Source organism: Catharus ustulatus, chromosome 6 (genome assembly GCF_009819885.2).
Source record: "Catharus ustulatus isolate bCatUst1 chromosome 6, bCatUst1.pri.v2, whole genome shotgun sequence".
Taxonomy (NCBI): Eukaryota; Metazoa; Chordata; class Aves; order Passeriformes; family Turdidae; genus Catharus; species Catharus ustulatus.
In genome coordinates this window covers 21,728,097-21,749,822 of record NC_046226.1, presented here as the reverse complement: position 1 = coordinate 21,749,822, position 21,726 = coordinate 21,728,097, and the positions used below count along the sequence as shown (strand labels likewise).

At 41.5% G+C, this 21,726-nt stretch overlaps 1 protein-coding gene and 1 long non-coding RNA gene across 27 annotated transcripts in view; one reads left to right on the top strand and one right to left on the bottom strand.

The window, feature by feature from the left end:
- NRXN3 (neurexin 3) overlaps positions 1-21,726 on the top strand; it is a 967,067-nt gene that overhangs the window by 482,624 nt on the left and 462,717 nt on the right. The gene's annotated exons all lie outside the window — the stretch shown is intronic.
- LOC116997276 overlaps positions 1-21,726 on the bottom strand; it is a 136,089-nt gene that overhangs the window by 4,272 nt on the left and 110,091 nt on the right. Inside the window, exon 3 of the long non-coding RNA XR_004418148.1 lies at positions 21,051-21,128. This is a non-coding gene — a long non-coding RNA (uncharacterized LOC116997276). The remainder of the gene's footprint in view (positions 1-21,050; positions 21,129-21,726) is intronic.

Genomic DNA, 21,726 nt, shown 5'->3' with positions numbered 1-21,726 from the left:
GAGTGTAAAAAGTGAATCATCAAGGAACAAGATTCTCTGTAACCAGCAATGACAAACAAGAAGTAGTCCATAAGCACTTAAGACAATTTTGCCTAAACACTCTGTATCTTCTTAAGGCAGCTGCTGATGGGCTTCTCTTTAGTGTTAATCAATGCCATTCATATTATCTGGGTGATGCTGTTGATGAACTTGCAAAGAGATGGTATTCATCAATACTTTTAACTGGTCAAGGTGAGAGGTGCTTGATGGATAGGTGGAACACAAGTTGGAAGAGAGGTCCTCTGCAGCTTTGATCTCTGGGTGGAAATATAGCTTGTCCTGCCCAATGTCTGGCTCCTCCTTGTATGTTTGTGTGGGTAGGGGTCTCTGAGAGAGTTTGCACCATAAGAGGGCATAAAATTGGTAATGGTTTTTCACGTGCAAAAGCCTTGTTGTTAAGAGGAAAGGAAGAGTTGACCTCTGCAGTCTCAGCCTTCTGCATTGCCTTCTCCTCTCCTCAGCTGGTTGAAATGATCAGCATTAGTGTCAGCAGCAGTCTCTGCCTGTAGACTGTGCAACTCTAACAGCAGGGAAAGGTCTGCATTACTGGCAGTGTGAGTTCCAGATCCCTCTACCAGGTTCACAGTTGGAGGAAACAAGAAAGTGCCAAATGTGGCAGCTCTGACTTGTACAGGCAGAGCTGTTGAAAGGACCAACAGTGAGGAACCAGCTTCAATGGATTTTTCAATAGCAGTGTGAGCAATTGGCTCCCATGTATGAAATCCTCTTTTGATCAAAGATGGCATAAAAATTCTTTTTTTCTTATGATATTTGTTGTTTTTCTTGATATCTGTATACTGCACACTGTAGTGATTGCCAGAGTTTCTGCTGCTCTTCTCTATTTGTGCAGACACCATTATATCATCCTGGAGGGGAGAGACATTATTACTCCGATTTTTCACATATGAGAAATGACAGGGCTTGTCATGTCCAGAGAGCAGAAGCGGGCAAGGGTCTGCTGGTGAACATTAGCTCATTTCTTTTCTTGACAGCCTACCAGTGCTGCCAGGAGCTAGCAAAGGTAAGTGGATATGACAGTAATACCTTTTTCTAGTGGCATAGCTAGATTATGCAGTCAAAGATCCCCTCTGTGCAGGGCTGGTCAGGGTCAGCTCTTTGGTGAGTGAGCTCTGAAGAATATTGAGTATGCTTTGTGGAGAGGGATCAGATTTTTGGTAGTGGCTGTGATCCCATCTATATTTTGTGTTATTTTTGAGGTGGAGAGTGAAGTGAAGGCGAGTCTCCTCAGCGTTGAAGGGAAGGGTGGCTGCTGTCAAAGGCACCATGGGAATAGGTTTCATGGAATCCTGTGCATGTGTAGGTAATCATAGGATCATTAAGGCTGGAAAAGACCTCTAAGATCAGTGAGTCCAACCTTTAATCAAACACTATCATGTCAACTAAACCATAGCACTAAGCACCAGGTCCAGTAAATTCCTGAACACTTCCAGGGATGACAGCTTCACTGTCTCTCTGGACAGCCCCTTCCAATGCCTGAAGACCCTTTCTGTGAAGAAATTTTCTCCTGATTTTCTACCTGAACCTGGTGCAACTTGAGGCCATTTCCTCCTGTCCTTTTGCTAGTTGTTTGGGATGAGAGGCCAACCCCCACTCATGAAGTTCTGGTATGCTTTTCCTTAGAATGGAGCTGTATATTGTTCTCTGTGAGATTTTAGGCCAGTAGCATTAGCATCAGTATCCTGGCTAAGCAGCAAAATCTCTATTTGTTTAACAGTACCTTTAAAGCTGCTTTGCAGTCTTTTACTTCCAGTCCCAGCTATGCATTGTCACATTCCTTTTTGGAATGCTGAGCAATTCCTCTAACAAAATAGTGAGAAGAGTCTTTTTTCAGTTTCTTGATTCTTTCCTTGGTCTCTGAACTCGATAAATTGTAGCTTTGTCATATACTCTAAGCTTTCCTGGAGTTCTGTAAGAGTCTTTTCCTCCAGTTTGATTCAGAAACTGCTTTGCCATCTAGAACCTCCTCTAAAGAAAGCAGCCTTTGTTAGAAGTAATAGAAACATTGAAACCAAAATTCTGGAAAGCCACTTAGCCTCTGTATGTCTGTAATGTGTTTTGTGCTTGTCTACAGTCTGACATGTCTTATAGAGTTGGACAAGGCATTTTTTAAGGAGTCCTGGAAGCCAAGGGATGGGGATCCCATGTGCTGCTGGTCTGGTAAATATATATGCTATACCACTTGAGCCTGACAAGTTTGGTGGCCTTCTATGACCAGGGTTAGAGTGTAGGTGGATAAGAGAAGAGCCACTGATGTAATCTACATGGACTAGTACAAAGGACTTGACACTGTTCCAAGTGACAGCATTGCTTCTGAACTGGAAGCAAGGGATTTGAGCGTGGATTTGATGAGTGAAGCACTTGGTGGATAAGGAATTGTCTGAATGGTAGCACTCAAAGAGTTGTGCTCAACAGCTCCATGTCAAAGTGGAGACCAGTGATAAGTGATGCTCCACAGGGGTCATTATTGTGACCTGACCTTTTTAGCATCTTTGTTGGTGCCATGGACAATGGGACTGGCTGCACCTTCAGCAAGTTTGTTGACTGCCCCAAGTTAAGAGTGCAGTTGACATGCAGGAGGGAATGGATGCCATCCAGAGGGACTTTAACCAGCTGGAGAGGTGGGCCTGTGCAAACCTTGTGGTATTCAGCAAGACCAAGTGCAAGGTCTGTGCCTGGGTTGGGGCAATCCCAAACAGAAATACCAGATGGGTGAAAAATGGTCTGAGAGCAGCCCTGAGAAGAAGGATTTTGGTATGTTGGTGGAGAAGGAAATCAATGTGACCCAGCAATGCACCCTCACAGCCCAGAAAGCCAACTGTACTCTGGGCTGCATCAAAAGAAGTGTAGCCAGAAGGTCACCTTTTAAAAGGTGCTGCTCTAAAAGCCAATGAGATTTAGCTGTGACAACAGCTGTCTCAGCATGTTTGTCAGGATTTGTTTTCTCCTGTAGCAGGAACTAAAAGTTTGGGCCCATATGATGGTGGTGACTTACAAGGCTTTGCTGAGCCATAGGAAGCACTTCATCCATCATCCAGCCCACACAATGTAAATGTGAAATTTCTGATTTCATTCTCTTTAGTAAGATTTTCTTTGCTGCATGGCTGACTTTTGATAAAAATGTGCTGTTTTACTTAGACAACCTGATAAGGAGGGGTCTGATTTCTTCTGTTATAGAGAATTCCTTGTCATGACCTGAGAAATGGCACACGGTCAGTGCTGGGAAAGGTGACTGCTCCACGTACTCTTTGAGAAACACTTTGCTGAAACACTTTGCTCTGTAATCAGTGCTGTGGCATGCTGAAAACACTTACAGTAATTTCACGAATACAAGCCGCACCAATTTGACCAAAATTTTGGTGGAAACCCGGAAGTGCGGCCAATATTCCGGGGCGGCTAATACATTAACAAAATTCTAAAAGCTGCCAACACGGAAGTGAGAGCCCGCGGCAGCCCCAAGCCAAGCTGGAGCCCGGCCGGCCCCGGCAGAGGTGGGAAAGCCTGGCAGAGGCGGGGCCAGCAGTGTGGGGGGCGGGCGGCAGAGCCTGAGCTAGCAGGGTGGGGCAGGGGGGGTGGCAGAGCCGGGTCAGTAGGGCGGGGGAGCCTGGGAGAACTGGGGCTAGCAGTGCAGGGGAGCATGGCAGAAGCAGGAAGGCCGGCGGGTGGGGCTGCCTGGCAGCGGGGGAAGCCCAGCAGAATCGGGGCCAGCAGCGTGGGGGAGCCCGGCGGTGCGGGGGCCTGCAGTGCCGGCCAGGGCAAGGAAATGCGGCGGCGGTGCAGACGGGAGGGGGCGGCCGGCGAGCCTGGCGGCGGCGGCGGCAGCCCGCCAGCAGGGCTAGGGAACGCGGCGCGGCCGGCTCGCCGGGCGGCGGCGGCGGCAGCCCGCCGGCAGGGCTAGGGAACGCGGCACGGCGCGGCCGGCGGCGGCGGCAGCCCGCCGGCAGGGCTAGGGAACGCGACGCGGCGCGGCCGGCTCGCCGGGCGGCGGCGGCGGCAGCCCGCCGGCAGGGCTAGGGAACGCGGCGCGGCGCGGCCGGCTCGCCGGGCGGTGGCGGCGGCAGCCCGCCGGCAGGGCTAGGGAACGCGGCGCGGCCGGCGGCGGCGGCAGCCCGCCGGCAGGGCTACGGAACGCGGCGCGGCGCGGCCGGCTCGCTGGGCGGCGGCGGCGGCAGCCCGCCGGCAGGGCTAGGGAATGCTGACGGGAGAGGGGGGCCAGCGAGACCGGCGGCGGCGGCAGCACCACCCGGCCAGCCCCGCCGAGCCGTGGCGCTGAGCTGGGCTACCCGGCCCCGTCGGCAACCATGAGCGGGCCGAGCCTTCCTGCCCCCGCCCCGAGCCAGTAAAGCCCGCTATGCCGCGATCCTGTTACTAATTGGCCAATTTGTGAAAGCTGCGCACGGATTCTCGCGACGAACGAAAGTGCGGCTAATATTCGGGGTGCGGCTTATCTATTGGCAAAGACAGCAACATTGTCGAGGCACCGGAAGTGCGGCTTATAATCCGTGCGGCTTGTATTCGTGAAACTACTGTAACTATTAGTGATGATTCTGGTTTCTTTTCTTGTTGATATCCTTGACTCTGGACTGAATCAGAGCTGCTTGCCTGCAAAACATAGGACCTCAGTAACTCATGGTCTGAATTTTTTTGTGGCTTACTTTGGGAACGGGATTAAGTGAATTATTCTTGTGGGTTTTGAGTTCTGGGTAACCCAGATGGTGCAATAAAGAGAGAAAGTTGGAGGAAAACCCTCCATCAAATGATGTTGACTGTTGTCACCTTTTTTAAACTTAAGTATTGTTGTGTATTTTGCTGGGGAGGTGGGCAGACTTTCTTATTTGGTAAACCACTATCTGACCAAATTACAGCCCAAATGATGAATATTTAATTATATCTGTACTCTATGAAATACATTGCTGCTTAGGTGGATTAAGGCTGGGTAGCCATAAATTGGCAATTTGGTTGTCAGCTTGAACAGTGCCCTGGACAGTAACAAAACACATGAATTCCTGTGGATTCCTGTATAGAAAATTAATGTGAGGATTGGATTGTAAAGTATGTAGGTCTTTTATCCTTTTTATATTTCTTCAATTAAAACAAAAGAAGTTGGAATGAAATTTAAAATCTAGGAATACTTTTAATATCGTAGTGTCAAAATAACTGCATCCCTCAAAGTTACTAACCCTCATCTTTGCCACTGACGTGTTAAAGAAGCATCTTCAGGAATGTGATTTTACCAATAATTAAAACAAGTGATATTCACTCACACAAACTTTTAAAAAGTTATATTTATAGAACATTAACAATTTAATATCATATTGCCTTTTCATTTAAGTTTTCTTACTGCTATTAGTCAAATAAGCACTGAGAATACAGAGTAATGTTTACATTACATTACTACATCCTTAGGGTTTACCTACAGGAAAGATGTGGCAGGTAGTGAAGTGCCCATTTGGGTTCACTCAGGTGAGAAACTGATGTTGCAGTTTGACTGGAGTCAAATCTCCAAGGGTTATTGGTATCTTGCAGCTTTGAGGTGAGGGGAGGATGGCTTGCTGCTCTGCAATGTGTCCAAAACTGAGGCAAGATTATCAGACTCTGAGGATGAGGAGCAAGGAGCATCCAGTAGGTCCTGCTCAGTAATTTCATGACAAAACCTCAGGGCAGTATTTTCTCTCTCCAGGTGCTCTGCTATTTCTGGATCTGTCCTGATAATGTCCACCGAACAAACACTGACTGTATTTCATACTATATTATTGTTTACTGTAGCTGATCTTAATTTATATTATTATATAACATAGCAATGAGGCAACCCAGTCGCTGCAGATCAAAGGAATTAGTGCAGCTGTCATGTGGAAAAGCTCACATTGTGCCTCACAACACTACCTCAGGCTTGCTTGAATCGTGCAGGCTTACTCTGGCTCCCTCTCATCAGTGAGGATCCAGCCGAGGATATGTAAATTTGTGTGTGTACGTATGGATCCTGTAGGTATTTACATGTGCTTGGGCAATGCTACCTTGCAGCATGGGTTATTATCTGGGTTTGACTGCAGCCTTTGAATGCAGGCATCAGTTTCCCATCCATGTGTTCCCTGAGGCTGTCAGCAGTCATTGGGATGACTGGCAGGGTGTCAGCTAAGCTCTCCTCTCCTGGAGGAATATTACAGTAGCAAAGCTGACGAGAACTGTGGCATCTTTGAGGGAGGACACTGCATGAGGTCTGCATGGTATGCATCATCTGCTACTTGCCGGGTTTTTCACAGCAGGGACTTTATTGTTTCTGTTCTTGTCAATATCTTCCAAGGTACCCAATGTAGTTTTCTCTTTTCAATTCCTTTTCTCTTTTCTTTTTACTTTGTTTCCATACATAGCTCAGAGTCCCCAGCTGCCATCCACTGGGTTGTCATCTTTGCTGATGTCTGGAGAGCCCAAAAGCTGGAGCAATGCAGTAGGTAGCAGTTTGCTTCCCATGAGCTCTGGCTTAGGACACAGCATGAATCCAAGGATACTAGGGACTGCTGGGGTAATTCTATATCAACCGTGAAACTAAGAGTCTCATCTCCAGGGATGGATAAAATTCTTGGAGATTTTTTGGCCAGAGCAATCTTTTACCCTTTCAAACTATGGGTTATATAATAGGATTTTACTTTCCTGAATTTCTGCTTTAAAATTTGAATGTAGGATCCTTTTCTTGCTCTCTCTTTCACAATTGAATGTGCTTTAAATACTTCAATTTCATCTCAGTAATGGCATTTCAGGGAGAGGAGAGAGAAATGTTCCTAAACATGCATTTTTAAAAATTGTTTGGTATTGAAGAATCACAGTAAATTTGTTTTACTCTTTATTTTTAAAAAGCACTTATTTTCATATGCAATTGTATGTTAGGAGGAGAGGGTAGTGGGTGGAGATCATGGCCTGATAGACAATGGCCTTTGCTGGGTTCAGGTGCTAGGATACTAATTTGGACCTGATGTGTAATTGTCTGAGGCATGTGATGTAGCTTGTGTAGTTGTCCCTTTTCAGAGAAAGACTTGGCACTCAATTTCCCTTAAGAGAGGTGGAGCATCTCTCTGAGATGCTTTCTAGAAGTGTCCTGAGTCATCAGTGCTTGTTAGGCTGTAGCCACGAGTTCCAGTAGGTCACAGTGACAGAAGAATAGCATCTCTGCTGGGGATTCAGGGTTTGAGGAGTGAGCAAAAGCAGGACACAGGGCAAAATTGGCGGCTGTCTGCCCCTGCTGTGAAAACCAGCTTGGAGAGCTGTGGACTGAGTTTGTTTGCACTGATGAATGTTGTGCACTGCAGCTTGTGAACTGTTTTGAATCCCCCACCATGCTGCCTTGCTATTGCTGCTGGCATAGCTTGTTGTGTTTATGAATGTGACAGTCAAACACATCAGAGGCACAACTTGCCCACTGATCTGTGAGACCGCCTGCCTTGTTCAGTCGGAACCCAGCTGACAGTGGCAGAGAATACTCAGATTTCTAGGAGGGCTTGATTGGAGGATTTATGTCTGAAGTTCCTTAGGACATGCCAACCTATGAGGTTTGGTTGTCCATTTATCAAGTTCATTTAAACCTTGAGGGGGAAAGTTATTTTCCTAGTCTCAAGAGAAGAGTGTTGGAAATTATTTTCCACTTCTCGTTAATGTATTTAATATGAACCATGGTGTTTCACCATGATATAAAGTGGATAAAGAGGAAAAGATATAAAGAAGACTTCAAATGCAGAGCACAATAGTTTTAGAAGAGTCAGAGATCCTGGTCTTTGCCATGATTACTGTGCCAACATACAAATTGTGTTTAAATTGGAGTTTATATTGGCAAAATTATTTTGATAAATATCACACCCAAATGAGCAAAGTTAGATAAAAATGATGAGCTGTCTTAGCTCCTTTGTGGTGGGAATGAAGATGTTCCATGGGGGTTTCGTTTGTTTGTTTTTTTCCCCTAAGAACACTCATATGTTTTTCTGGCCTCCAGGTTGTTCCAGGTCATAATGTTTTTATTTCTGTTGAATTGTAGCAAGCGATGGTTGTTGCATGTTGTGGTTCTCCTTGTGTGAGGAGCCATTTACCTTCCCGCTCAGGACCCCCTTGTTTCTTGTGCTGTGTGAGATTATAGTACAGGGAATTCAGCTGTCTACTGCAGTTGTTTCTGCTGGAATTCCTATTTGTTTCAGTAATATATGGCAGATTATTATCTGTGTGAGAACAGGGCTGGTAGCTGCATTATACTGACTTGTAGAATTGCTGTGGCCTTTCTGAAGATAATTTCTTGGAGCAGCAGTTGCAAACTGTGCTTTCTTCATCTTCAGCTTTAGACTGAAAAACCCCTAATCAAAAGACAAGGTGACATTTTCAGGTCTCCTGCAATGTAGTTAGCTTTTCCCTTAGACCCTGTCTCTGGTTGTTGCCCTTTTCACAGCAGCATAGGATCATTTTCTGTGCCCGAGCATTCATGGAGGGCAACAAATCTCCTTAGTGCTAGATTCCAATAATAAGAAGCTGCCCTGCACTTCTCCTATTCTGCTCTGAATCTCATTTGCCAGACTTGCTGGTGTGTGTTTCAGTCCTTTAATTTTTCTTGCTGCAGCACTTAAGCATAATTTGCTGTCAAACACATGCTGTCTGATTAAGGTCCAACCAGATTTACTTGCAAATGTGTCTGGGTCAATAGCTTTTGTTTCAATTAAATTTACAAAGAGCTATTTTGGTGCTCTGGCATGTTACTCCAAAAGGAAGGTTGTGGGGAGGGCCATGGCCCTTCCAGGCAGTTAATTAATTAATCTAAAAAAAAAAGAAAAAAAAAGAAAAAAAAAAGAAAAAAAAAAAAAAGAGGGGAAAAAAGAAGAAAAGGTTATTGGGGAATCTGGTATTGTTTGCCATATTTGCCTAGGGTCAAACAGGGCTGTAGCCATATTTGCGAAGGGTTAATCAATAGCCAGGGCTCAATCTGATGGGTGGAGTAAAATGCAAAAATTAGTAGAACCAGGCATCTTTGGATGCACATGGAGTTGTGACCACAGTTAGCTAAATGAGTGAAAACTATTTGTAGCAGGACTGAGACAAAATCACAGTAGGCTATTATCCAGTATTATTTATTTATCCAAACTTTCTCCTGAAAATGCAGGGGCAGGATTTTCACATGTGAGGAATTCGAATTTATGCACTTAGGTAAAAAGCTTGGTTTATTTGTCTTCTTACCCCTGCAGTCACAATGAGATGTTTGGCTTCCCATTGATGCTAAAGGCATTTGTGTGCTCAATGACTTTTCATATACCCATAATTATGTTTCTAGATAGCAAAACTAAATCATTAGATTTGCCCCAAAAGGCTTGAATATCTTTTTCCAGTATTTCAAAGAATCTGTTGAAAAACTGGGCTCAGTACTCTGGTACTGTCCTAAACCCATGCTTTCTTTGCAAAATTGTCTTTCCAGCCTTTGTGGTCTTTTGATGGTCTGAATGCTGGGCTCCTTGGCATCAAGCTGGATTTTTTATTTTCCCTATGCTTAAGCTGTTAAATGAAAATTTCAGTCAACTCAATTATTAGTAATTTTTAGAAATTCTTTAGTTGTTTCACATGCGTGATGTCTGAGAACTAGCAAAACCTTGCAGCATCTGTGTGGGGGTCAAAGGAGGGATCACAGTGAAGCTGGGCTGGCAAGTGTTCCAGCAGTCAGGCAAGCCAAGTTCCAGCTGGAGACTCTGTCACTGGGGTTGACACATGGGACAGGAGAGGCTTTTTTGTTTTTTAAAGCTGCTTCTGTAGTGATCTCTACAGTTATCCTGAACTCTTTTAAAATGGATTTGTTTCAACCAGCTGTATTATTATTTTCTCTGTAAGTGTTGTGTCTTGAAGTTTGGTGCCTCTAATCTCTCTGAGCTGCACCTTGTACTCTTTGGATACCTCAGAGTAATTGGAAACACTGTGGAAGAGGATCCTCTTCATGAAAATATATAAATATTTAGAAGACTATAGCATTGAATAATTTTCTAGTCATAATAAATGCTGGCATATTCCTTCAAACAATACAAATACAAACAAGTATCAGAGGAAAGACTGAAGGGTTTGAAATGCCCGATATCAAAAGTAATTCCATACACTTTCCATTTCTAATAAGCTGCTTTAATGTTCTTAAGTTAACTTGGCATTTTACTGATGTCTCAGTTATGATCAACTCTACATCTTCAGTGATTTTGAGAAGCAGCTATGCATACAAATATCTTCTTTCTGCAGGTGAACAATGAGATGTAAATATATGCTAATACCTTTTTTTAAAAACTTTTTATTTTTGTAGTTAAAAAGAATAAAATTCACATGTGAAAACAAGCACAGATTACACAAACCTGGGCCCAAGATAGCTATTTTGGTGATACTTACATCCTTCTCAAAAAGACTAGATTTAGAACCTTTGGTAAGCAAGGGATACCGTGGGTCCTCCAGTGTGTTTATCATAATTGCACCAATAGTGGCAGCTTCCAAAAGGGGATGTCTGTTGTGACATAAGAGACAGTGTGGTGGGGATGGCTACATTAGGGTTTTGAGTGTCTGTTCAGAAAATTTGATCTGGCATCACAGAATAAAAAAGGAGCTCTATACTGTCATTTTTATTGGTATTGCTTTTCAGAACATACTTTTAAAACATTGCAAGGTGTCAGATGTCAGTGAACTGCGTGAGCTCGCCACTGCCTCCGATGGAGCTGCTCCAACCTTCAAAACCTGAATCAAGGCAGTTGATTTATAGCAGTAAATTGCACAACCTTGCATCCTGCTAGGATCAGACTGCCCTCAAATCTGGTCTAATCACTGAGGAGAGAGCTGGTCAACTCTTCAAAATCTGTTGTACAGAGAGCATTTGTCTAAAAAATAGCAGATTAGAGGGAAATGAAGCAGCCTGGACTGGTGGGCAGACCAGCAAGTGGCAATGAGATGACTCCTGGGTCCTGTGCTGCTTCAGTTGCTGTCTCTTGACCTGACACTGAGTGAGAGGGATAACTGGCCTGTTAAACCTCAGGGTACAAAGCTGAACAAAAGCAGCAGAAAAACAGCTGCTTCTAAGTAGAGGACTCAGGGGTGAGTGTGGAACTGATTTAGTATATTGCTGAGGGGCTCTTAACTCCAGCTGACTTCACAAGTCTTTGGTAGTTTGTGTAAATTCACAGATCGAGGACAAATACACTCTGTGCTCTGGGGATGCTTTGTTTGGAGAGGGCTGCTTAACCTCAGCAACTTCTCCAGAGGCAGTAGAGAAAGAAGTCTTTTTTAAGGGGTCCTTTTTGATGGTATCTTGTGGCAATGTTGTACTGTAACACGTGGCAGTGTGTTTATTTCCATGCTCTGCCAGCCCCTGATGCCGGTGCCACCTGTTTTGCTTCCCACTGCACAGCTGTGCCTTTGTGTACAGTATCTGAAATGGGTTTTTATGACATCTGTGTTTTAGTTCCCTTGGGACCCATCACTTGCAGTTCTATCTCACTGGGCACTCTTTCCCTTTGCAGAATCAGTGCTATAAATGTAGCTCGCTTAAACCACCACTCACTGAAAGAACAGAAAATAATAATGATTAAAAATTTGCCTTGGTGGATATGAAATACTTACTATCATGATCTCATCCAGTAGAACCAAGAGGAAATTTCTTTCCTTTACAGTTGAGTCAAAGTAGCATAAAAATGAGAGCAAGGTATGCACAAATGTTCTGCAAGTATTAGACCTGTACTCAAACATTTGTTTTTTTCTAGGACTTAAATTCCTTGTGGTAGTATGACATGGGGATGGCTCAGGGAATGATTCAGGGAAATGTGCTGTAGTCACCTTTACAAAATCCAGCAAGTGCCCACAGAGTCAGCTTAGCTGTTCATTGATATGAAGCCCTTTCCCCCAGGAAGAGCTATGAGGATTGCTGCTCCTGTAGAAGTCACCTGTACTCACTGAGGTTATACACAAATCCAGCTTAAAGCAGTGCTGGATGAGTGTTTTCTGGAGGTGTATAAACAACCTATACATGTGTGGTTGCCTTTGCTTTGGGGACTGCAGCATGTACTGTGATATCTGTAAAAATCCTCCAATGCAGGTCACAATTGGTGGATGAGCACTGTGGTATCCTAGCAGGTAATTGTTGAAAAAGTCTGCTTGAAGATGACCAGCATGTCTATTTAGGAAATGTAGTTTGCAAAAACTTGTAGGACGTATTCAGATTTTTTTAAAGCAGAAGACCAAAACGTAATTATAGTAACAAATATATGCTAGTGAATATTGCAGCTATGAGGGTGTGTTCTTTACCCAGCTGGTTTGAGAGTACAAGGAGCAAAAAGGAGGGCAACTTGATGTGAAAGCAGAGATTGTTTCTGCAAGCAGGCTGGCTGAATTTCACAGTGACCATGCTGGCCTTGAGATTATAGAAGTTCTGATGGCTGCCTTTGTGATAAGGTGATGTCTAAAATTCTCTCCCTGCAACCCCCTCAGGTATTCCTGAGTTGAATGTTGAAGAAATGCAGCAACAGTCAGGTTTGCATTTTAACTGCTGGAGCAGAATATTGTTGCAGTGTAATTTTTTGGCCGCTGACTTCAAAAATGGTGGGGTTGTCCCTCTTATTGTCAATCAGATTTGTTTTGTTATCACATCTTTGAAGAATCAGTCTCACTGCTACATTTCCTGTTTCCTCATTATGTATGAAAGGTGAAATAAAACGTATTTCAGCCCCAGCCATGGCATAAACTTCTGACAAAAAGCCAGAATTATTAACTGATTAGTTGAACTTGAAAATGCTTAAATTACAGGTCATGGCCAGTTTTTGTTCAAGTGAACTGGTATTTCTAACTAACTTGCAACAGTGTTCAAGATATGGGGGGCTGTTGTGTAGCTGGCCATCTCTACAAGGCTGTTCTTTCCCTGCCTAAATGCAGTCCCTTAATTATACTTGGAAGTGACCTAAGTTTACAAGAAGGGAGCCAGAGGCATTTGCCTTGAGTGTGGTGCCCAGCAGCTCTTCTGTGCCCTTTCTGCTGTGACTTGCTTTCATTGCCAGGCACCAGCAGAGTTTTCAGTTAGGCAGATAATGAGAAAATTAGAAATTGTGGGTTATCATGAATACTACTAACTCATTTTAGAGGTAGAGGTTTCCTTCAAGGCAGATGTTGTTGAACTCTAGAGAAAGAAAAGAATGTGTGACTGTCATGAATGCAAGTATGGGACCTTTGGAGAATGTTTTTTCTGTTTCTGTGTTTCATGAAGCTTGACTTCTGACTAGCATCTAAAATAGAGGGAACATGACGAATTCTGGAGTGTCTTCTGAAGTGTGAGATGTTAAAGATCTTTATGAATATGTTCTTAAATATTGCTCGGGAAAATCCTGTTCCAAAGTACCTGGATGCTCTGGTGCATGATCTGTGAAATACTGGGCAATAGCAAATTGCAACTAAAGAACCTGTGTGAAAATTGCTGGTGAAGGGGGGAAAACAGTATTTCTCACAATTGTCTCCCATTTTTACTCAGGCTGAAAGCCTTGATATAGACTATAGGACTAGGCAGGTTTCCTCTGATTTAAAGAAAACAATATATTTTAGTAATCTGACACAATGGAATTTTCTTATGAAGATTAATCTTTACTGTAGAGCACTGTCATTCATTCTCAAATATAAGTCTTGTATTCAGACTTACAGTATGAAATCTGTGAAAGCAATGTGAAGTGTAGCATAATATAGCCCCTGAAGCAATTTAGAGAAGTAAAGTAAGCTTTTCATTTAATAAACAAAGGCATCCTTCCTCAATTGAAAACAGTGGATTGGCAGTACCATCACAACAAAGTATCTTAGGCCACAGTACTGGTTCATCCCAGTACCTGTTTCCCACCCTGCTTGCACAGGGAGAAAGAACAGTTGCATGGTATGGGCAGAGTTGAATGATTATGACATCAACTGGAGATTTGAGTGATTCAGTTAATTTTTCTTTTTGACTATGGGTATTCTTTGTGGAGTGACAGTTTTCTTTATCTCTGATGTAGTTCAGTTTGAAAAATGGAGTTGATACTTTTGTGCTTCAGAGAAATGTTTTGAGATAGCTCAGTGTATTATACATCTGGGACAGTCTGAGCACCTATGGCATCTGTACAAGACTCTGATGAGAATATACATCAAACTCTGTTGCTCATATTCTTCAGATCCTGAATAAAGTAGTAGCACCTTGTCACCAGTTTTTATCCATTTGTGTTCTTATCCCGCATGGAATTCAACTAGACTGATTTCTGGTTTTTCTTCTGGCACTCAAGAGTTTTGTTTTGGCAGGTATCTCAACAACAATTTCTTCTTGTCTTTTGGCCAAGATAGAAATAACACAAACAAATCAAAATTTATTTCCTTGCTATAATAACCTAAGCCACAGATGATCTGTGGCTCAAGAGCTTTTAACATATCATGGCAGGGCTTAATTCTATTTCTCCCCTCTTTCTGTGGAAGAGCTGAGAATTTAAAGACTCATCAAAAGCCAAAGTCTTGAACAAGAGCACTGGACTGATTGGAGAGTTTTACATCTCCCACAAGTGAGGGCTGAGCAGTCTAGCTGTCTTTTGTCATTTCTGATGTCAGTCGCTTTTCCTTAAATGCATGAGCCAGCCTAGTCCACTGTCACAGTACACAGCTACATCTCCACTTGAAAAAGTAGCATTTGCCTCCTCCCCAAAAGGAGAAGTTTGGTTTTCTTGTTTAATTTTTAGTGGTGGTGGCTTTTGGATTTTTGGGGGGATTTTTTTTTCAGATTTTTATTTTTTTGGGAGTGATTTTTGGGTGGCTTTTGTTGTTGTTTTTTGCTTGTTTGCTTTATATTGTGTTTTTTTTTTTTTAATGCTGGTAGTTCTAGATCATCTGATCATCACCATATTAATTCGTTTTCCTCTTACATACAGTTTTTTCTCCCTATGTAGCTGAGGTCAAATGCTTATATGTAGGTGACACCAATCATTTCATACAGTTTGTCTCATTCCTCTGTTCTGGCTCAACTCCCTTGCAACATTCTTCTGTCTGACCAGTGACAAATGGGGCCTGGAGTGAGATGGAAATGAACTCAGGAGTGAGTTTATGGGACTGCAGGGGACCATCTGTTAATGTAAATGTTTAAGGTAAAATGCACTAAGGCCTGCACGCTGACGAGACATTTCATTTGCATTCTGCCTCTGGGATTATTTCTGGCTCATGCCTAAGGGCAGCAGAGTTCCAGGGCAGACAAGCGTGCTTTCTGCTTTTCATCTTTTGCTAGTGCAAGTTTTACATTATGGTTGAGATGCCAGACCCAAAATGTGAAATCTGCTGCTTAAATTCAAAATGTGGGTTTGGTTTTAAAAATTAATGTGGTCTATGCTTCACCTCAAGAAAGCATAGATTCTATAATACTTTTTTTTTATTTCTAGAAAAAGAGAATTCAAATATCATTATTTTTAGAAGCAGGAGAGACTTCTCCATTCTTTATCATTCAAACGTTAAATATAAGAGCAAGAAAGAACAGATCATAAAGTGAAAGTGCAATGGATTGATACCACTCATCTCTCACTTCATGCATATCTTAAAATAATAGGGGAATCTAACCTACATTTTTCTAATATGTTCTGATAGTCTCATGAGTAATCTAGGGGAAGATGGCTTTAAAAAGTCTGAAGGTGTGTGTTACTGCATGCTCGTCTGGGGACAGTCCATAATTTTAATCCTGACAGTGTTCATTTAAGTCTGTGAAAAAATTTTAGGTATTCCCAAACCTTAAGTGGGACATAAGTCTAACGTGTTTTAAGGAATGTAGTTTAAAATATGACTCTTTTGAATTAGAAACTGGGAATGCTTTTTAGTGTCTTTTTGTATCTTCTGCTTGACTCTAAGCTGCCCTTAGAACAAAATATTGTTGATATGAATGCGAGTATCACAGGGTATTCCTTTGTTGGTATACCTTTAGGAGCATGAAGAACAGCAGAGTTTGAGATTTGGAGTTTGAGATAGTAATCTCAACTTTAGTGACTTTACTAATCTTGATTTCATGGGATAAAATACAGACAAGGTCATCGTTGCTAATCAAGTGTCTGTTGATTACATAAATCTCCAATCTAAATCTGGTAAGTCTGGACTGTAACAATTGTTTTTCTTGTTATTGTTGCATAGACACTGCTCATACAGTGTCATGGGTAAACCCCAGATGGCAATCGAGCACCACTCAGCTACTTACTCACTCCCTGGCCCTGCCACTGGAATGGAGGAGAAAGACTAAAAGTGAGAACTTATGTGCTGAGGCCAAGACAATTAAATGGGACACAAAAGAAAGACAATAATTATTCTTATAATAACTAAAGCATTAGAATACTCAAAGCAAGTGATACACAATGCTCATCGCTCCCCAGTCAATGCCCAGCCAACCCCTGACCAGCCTTCTCCTGGTTTATATGATAAGAATGGCACTGTGTGCCATGGAATATCAGTTTGGAGTCAGGTATTCTGGCTGTGTCCCTTCTTAACTACTTCTGCCTCTCTAGCCTTCTCCTTGGCAGGGCATGAGAAGCTGACTAAAACCATGAGTGTGTTATTAACATTATTCTTACACTAAATCTAAAACACAGGACTATACCAGATACTAGGAAGAAGATTCTGTCCCAGCCAAAACCAAGTTCTGTCTAGAGCCACATAGATCACACACAGCTTAAAGCCATTAAAGAGGATTGTGTTCTGTTTCATCAAAACATGGCATACATTGGGCATTACTCTGCTCTTGCTTTATCCTGAATACGCCAGTCTGAATACGGCTAGATAGCTTGGATGTGGCTTGCTGTGATACCAGTAGAAAGTAATTCTTGTCTGTCTTTCATTTATAGGAGTGGAGAATGATTCCTACCTGATTATTTTTCCTGCTTTGGTGGCAGGAGTGTCACAAGGGTAACATTGGCAATGAAGGTTGATGAAGAACTTTGTGCTTACATCTTCTTACTTTAGCATACTTATTCTCTGCTAATTCCTTGCGTGGGCACCCTGCACAGAACATGCCTTTGTGTGGGTTAGAAGTGGATTAAGCTTAACTGCCAAAAGAACTCTAGGTATAGAATAAGGGAATTACAGACAGAATGCTTTTAAACCACATTCTTATTTGTTCCAAAGTAATTTTCCTGTATTGGCAAGCACTAAGAAAAAGCTTCTTGTCTTCTTGTGGTAAGAGGAGAGAAAATCCAGTTTCGATTGAGCATGCCCTTCTTTTCTCCTTTCCTTCTAACTCCAGTTTGCCCTCTGTGCCAAGCTAAAGAATTGCACGTTCACCTCTCACTCTCCAGCTGAAGAAGATTGATGTGCAATTAAGATCTCTAAGGAGATGTATTAAACGCTGCAAGGATTCCAAATTCTGTCATGAATCTTCTTTTTATTTTGTTTTTCCTCTCCTTCTTATCCTGTATATTGCTATCTCATCTCCAGGATTGTGGTGACCCTGGCTCATACTCCAGTAAAAGGTGGCAGCTGAAGGTATCATGAAAACTATCACTGAAATCTGCCTCTGGTCACAAAGATCTTTGAAACTGGTTTGGCGTCATGCCTTTTTACCTCAGTCTTTTCTCCTGTCTCATGCTGTGTTAGGTCAGAATTTGATAAGTCACAGTTTCTGCAATGTGGCTAGCTTTGAACATTATCCTAGGATTTGAAATTTTTTCTTTTTAGTATTGAAAGAAGTTCTTAAGTTTTGGAAATTCTATTCTATGGTGACGTCTTCCCTAAAACTGCTAGGAGCAGTGGACATTTTTGCAACTTTTGGCTCATGACAAAATCGGGTAATTGTGTGAAAATCTGGAGAGACCAGTTATTGTAAGATACCCTCATTTGTTTTCTGGATCCAGATATTCAGTGTGGTTATCTTACTTCTCACTGATTTGCTTTCCTAATGTTTAAATAGAGCTTCTATCCCAAAGTGAAGGTACTTCCTTTCTTCACTTTTATCTTGGTGTTTGGTATTGTTTAGGGTTTTTCCTGTTTTTACATGTCTTCAAGCAGTTGTGGTTTGGTTTTTTTTTTGTTTTTGGTTTTTTGTTTGTTTTGTGGGTTTTTTGTTTGTTTTTTGGTTTTTGTTTGGTTTTTTTTTTCCTTTCTTCAAGCATCCTTCTGTGTAGTTTAATTTAAACTTCCTTGTGGATTTTTGGCAATATTAAGCATACCAGTGTGCATTAGGATTTCAAACATCTTTTCATGCATAGGGGAAACTTCTGATCTGAAATATTAAGTCCATTGTCCTGTTTCTTTCCATATGCATGATACTGTTCTTTTGATGGACCATTTTTCAGAATTGCTGTGCTCACACTGGTATGTGGGTATTGAGCCTATAATATTACTTCATTATACATACCAAATTCTAAGATTGCTGTTTGAGTTTGTAGATATTTTACCTATGTCTTGTATTATAGATTTGATTTGATTTAGTTGAGTGAAATGGAAATCTTCTTGCTCATGTCTGAATTTGGAAATCAGGCCTTAAATGGTGGCAGACTGAGAAGTAAGGCATGTTTTTGTGTCTTATTCCTTATTGGCTTGTCATCTGGGATAGAGAAATACTACACTAGGTGCAGTTTTTCAGAGGACTCATGATAGCAAAGACTGTTGAATTTTATCTCTACTTTTGTAAAAATCTGTCATAAAATTCCTTCAATAGAAGGCAGAAGTCAAGCCTTGATTACTTGCAGTCCACAAAAGCTGTGTAGTAAGTTTAGATAGAGCATTAGTTTCAGTGTTGTGAACAAATTGGACTACAAGTGATTATTAAATTTTCCCTGCAGTTTCAATTGCATTGAATATTCTTCAGTTCCTTGCCAGGGTAATTGTAAAAAAATTGTTTTGCTCTGTTAACTTCCAGTGCTGCTTTTTGTTTTTCCTGCTGGTGAATTGACTTGCCTGTACAATTCCTGCAGTAGCGTCCTCTGTAGTAGGAGTCCCTATAGCTGTAAGATTTTACTGTGCTTGGTGTTTTGTATGCAACCACTTCAAAAGTGAAATCAACCAAGGGAATTGAGCTCATAGGAGCTAAGCATAAATCTGAGGATTGCAGAAACTCAGCAATTATGATTTTCAGAATCAGAATCCCCATCCTGTAAGGTGCTGAGCAATTGTAAGCCCTATAAGGTGTGATGGAAGTCAACACCTATAGTCTACAATGTAAGATTATGCAAAACTTTTAAAGATATTTGCATTTTCCTGGAAGTGGTTGCCATAGAAATTAATTTTTTCTTTTAGTGCTGAAATCCCATCAGGACCAAATACTTTTTTCTTTTTTTTTTTTTCTAAAAAACATATTTGAAGCCAGTAGCAGACAACAAACAGCAGTGTGTTGTGATGGTGAATGTGGCCATTTTGCTCCTTATGAGAGCAGAGCTACTGTTTAAAGCCAGCAAAAGGGATGAGTTCAACACAAGACCTGAAGTTAGGCAGTAAAGTTGGTTTTGGTGTTCTCTCCTTCTGAATATTTTTCTGTTACAGAAAGAAGAAAGAGGGTATTATATTTTTTGCCATGCCTCATGTAAAGGAAGCAGTGACGTACTAAGACTCCAGACTGAGCAAATACCTAACTTTACTAATATTAACAATATTGATGCCCTCATGTGAATATTGTCCCAAAAGTTAAACCTCATGAATGAGGTTCCTTCCAATAGCTGGAAGCATAAATAATTATATTTTAACATTCATAATATATATAAAAAGCCATCACACTTTTTTTGTCTTGTTAAAATATCTTTTGTAGCCTGTATGTTTTATTTGATATTATTTCTTTTGCTTCAGAAAAGTAGTATGAATTAAGCTATAACTGCCCCGATGGAACAAAGTTAATAGCCATTTAAATTAAACTACAGCCTCCAGTGGATTACCACCCCACTCTCTTTGCTCTAAAATAGAGCCATTTTATCCCCTAGGTTACGTAGTCTCCTTGTCGGTCATGGGAATTTAAATTTGATGCATTATCCACAGGAGGGCTCCCTTATTGTTCCCTGAAGGTAACAGAAACATATTGGGAGTTTCAAGGGGAAATTTCAGTTTCAAAATGCAAATGCAAGCAATACCAAGTTCAAAGAAAGTCTTTTTTCTAACTCACACCGAAATCTGATGCATGAGAAATTTTATGCAGTCTAGTCTTAATGTACTATCTGTTTTGCCTCTGAAACTCATATAAAGGTTGAGACTAATGTTCCTGTATTATATCTGTACATTCCAAAATAAATTCTAAAGTGGTTTGGTTTTCCCCAAGATGTTAGTGTTAAGTCTGTGGAGAACTACAAAAGCAGCTCACATCAGGGTGGATGAAAAGAAGATAAATACAAACACCATGCTGCAAATGAGATGTTTACAGAATATGACGAATCCTCAGATGTTTTTCCAATTGTTTTATATTTATCTTATCTATTTTAATGAAGGATGTTGGGAAAGGAATTTGACTAGGACATCTGGTAAGGAATACCCTAGAATAATTCCTAAAACAAATCTTTTGTGAATCAACAGCCATGTCAGTTTCTCTTTTTGTGCTGCCCTGGCCTAGTGCCCTTAGAATGAAGGAGAGATAATTTCTTTCATTTTTTGCAGACCATAAACAGTCTGCTAAAGTGCCTGTGATGAAAAACTTTTTATGATGTGTTTGGAGACAGAGGTGTGAACATTTTTTGTATCAGAAAAGCTGTAGCTTACCAGTGTGTTTTGATTCTTGCATAAAATCATATCATGACAGAGCAGTGAAAGACTCTGTTTTCTTTTCCCATGTACAGATTTTGGAGCTAAAAATTGGTATTGACTAATGTTAATTTCTTGATGGGTGTGCAGCTTGGGTTGATGTCCATCAGTTCTGTTTTACCGCATTTCTAGCTAGTTCCAGATTGCCCACCCCAATGAAATGTGTCCTTTTCAGGCTGATGTTTGCAGCATGAGGAACATTGTTCAGCATAATATCCCACCTATTCGGCATGAGAACATTTTGTGAACAAAATGTCAAGTGTCCTGGTGAACTCTGAACTTACCTGATATCTTTTAGCCTGTTCCATTGGAGAAGAATATCTCAAGAGATAATTCTCATACGATGATTCACAAGAAAAGTCCTGCAAACCCAGGTAGAAGAAGAGGATTAGATTCCACCTATTTGTCTGAAAAATAACTAGTTATTATCTGATAGCATTAAATGACACTATAAAGACATGCCAAGCTATCAGGGAATAATTGGAAATTGCTTGCAGCTTTCTCCAGCATAGATGATTTTGTTATATTTCCTTCAGTGTAAGATTGACTTTTCCTGTGCTGCTGTGTGGAGAATTTGGGAGAATATTTAGAAGTAAGAACTATGAAGTTGGGTGTGGGGCTACTGTGATGAAGGCTGAGAGATGGCATGGCATGGTAGTCAAAATGGTCAGAATTCCTGGATAGCAGACCTAGTTCTGATATCAGGTCAGCCTGCTGTAGGTATGAAAGTAAACGCTAATGTTTGTAATACTTCTTAGGGTCTTTACATGGTTCATTGGCAAAAGTTTTTGATCACGGATTGGAAATGGCATGTGAATAGACAGTAATATCATTCACGTTTATGACAGTGTAAGACTTTTGTGTTGCAGACATTTGAGAGTCATCTAATTTCTGACTATATATAAAAAATGATAAAAAAATATAGATGTGAGAGGACTGTGTACGGGTACTCTACATCAT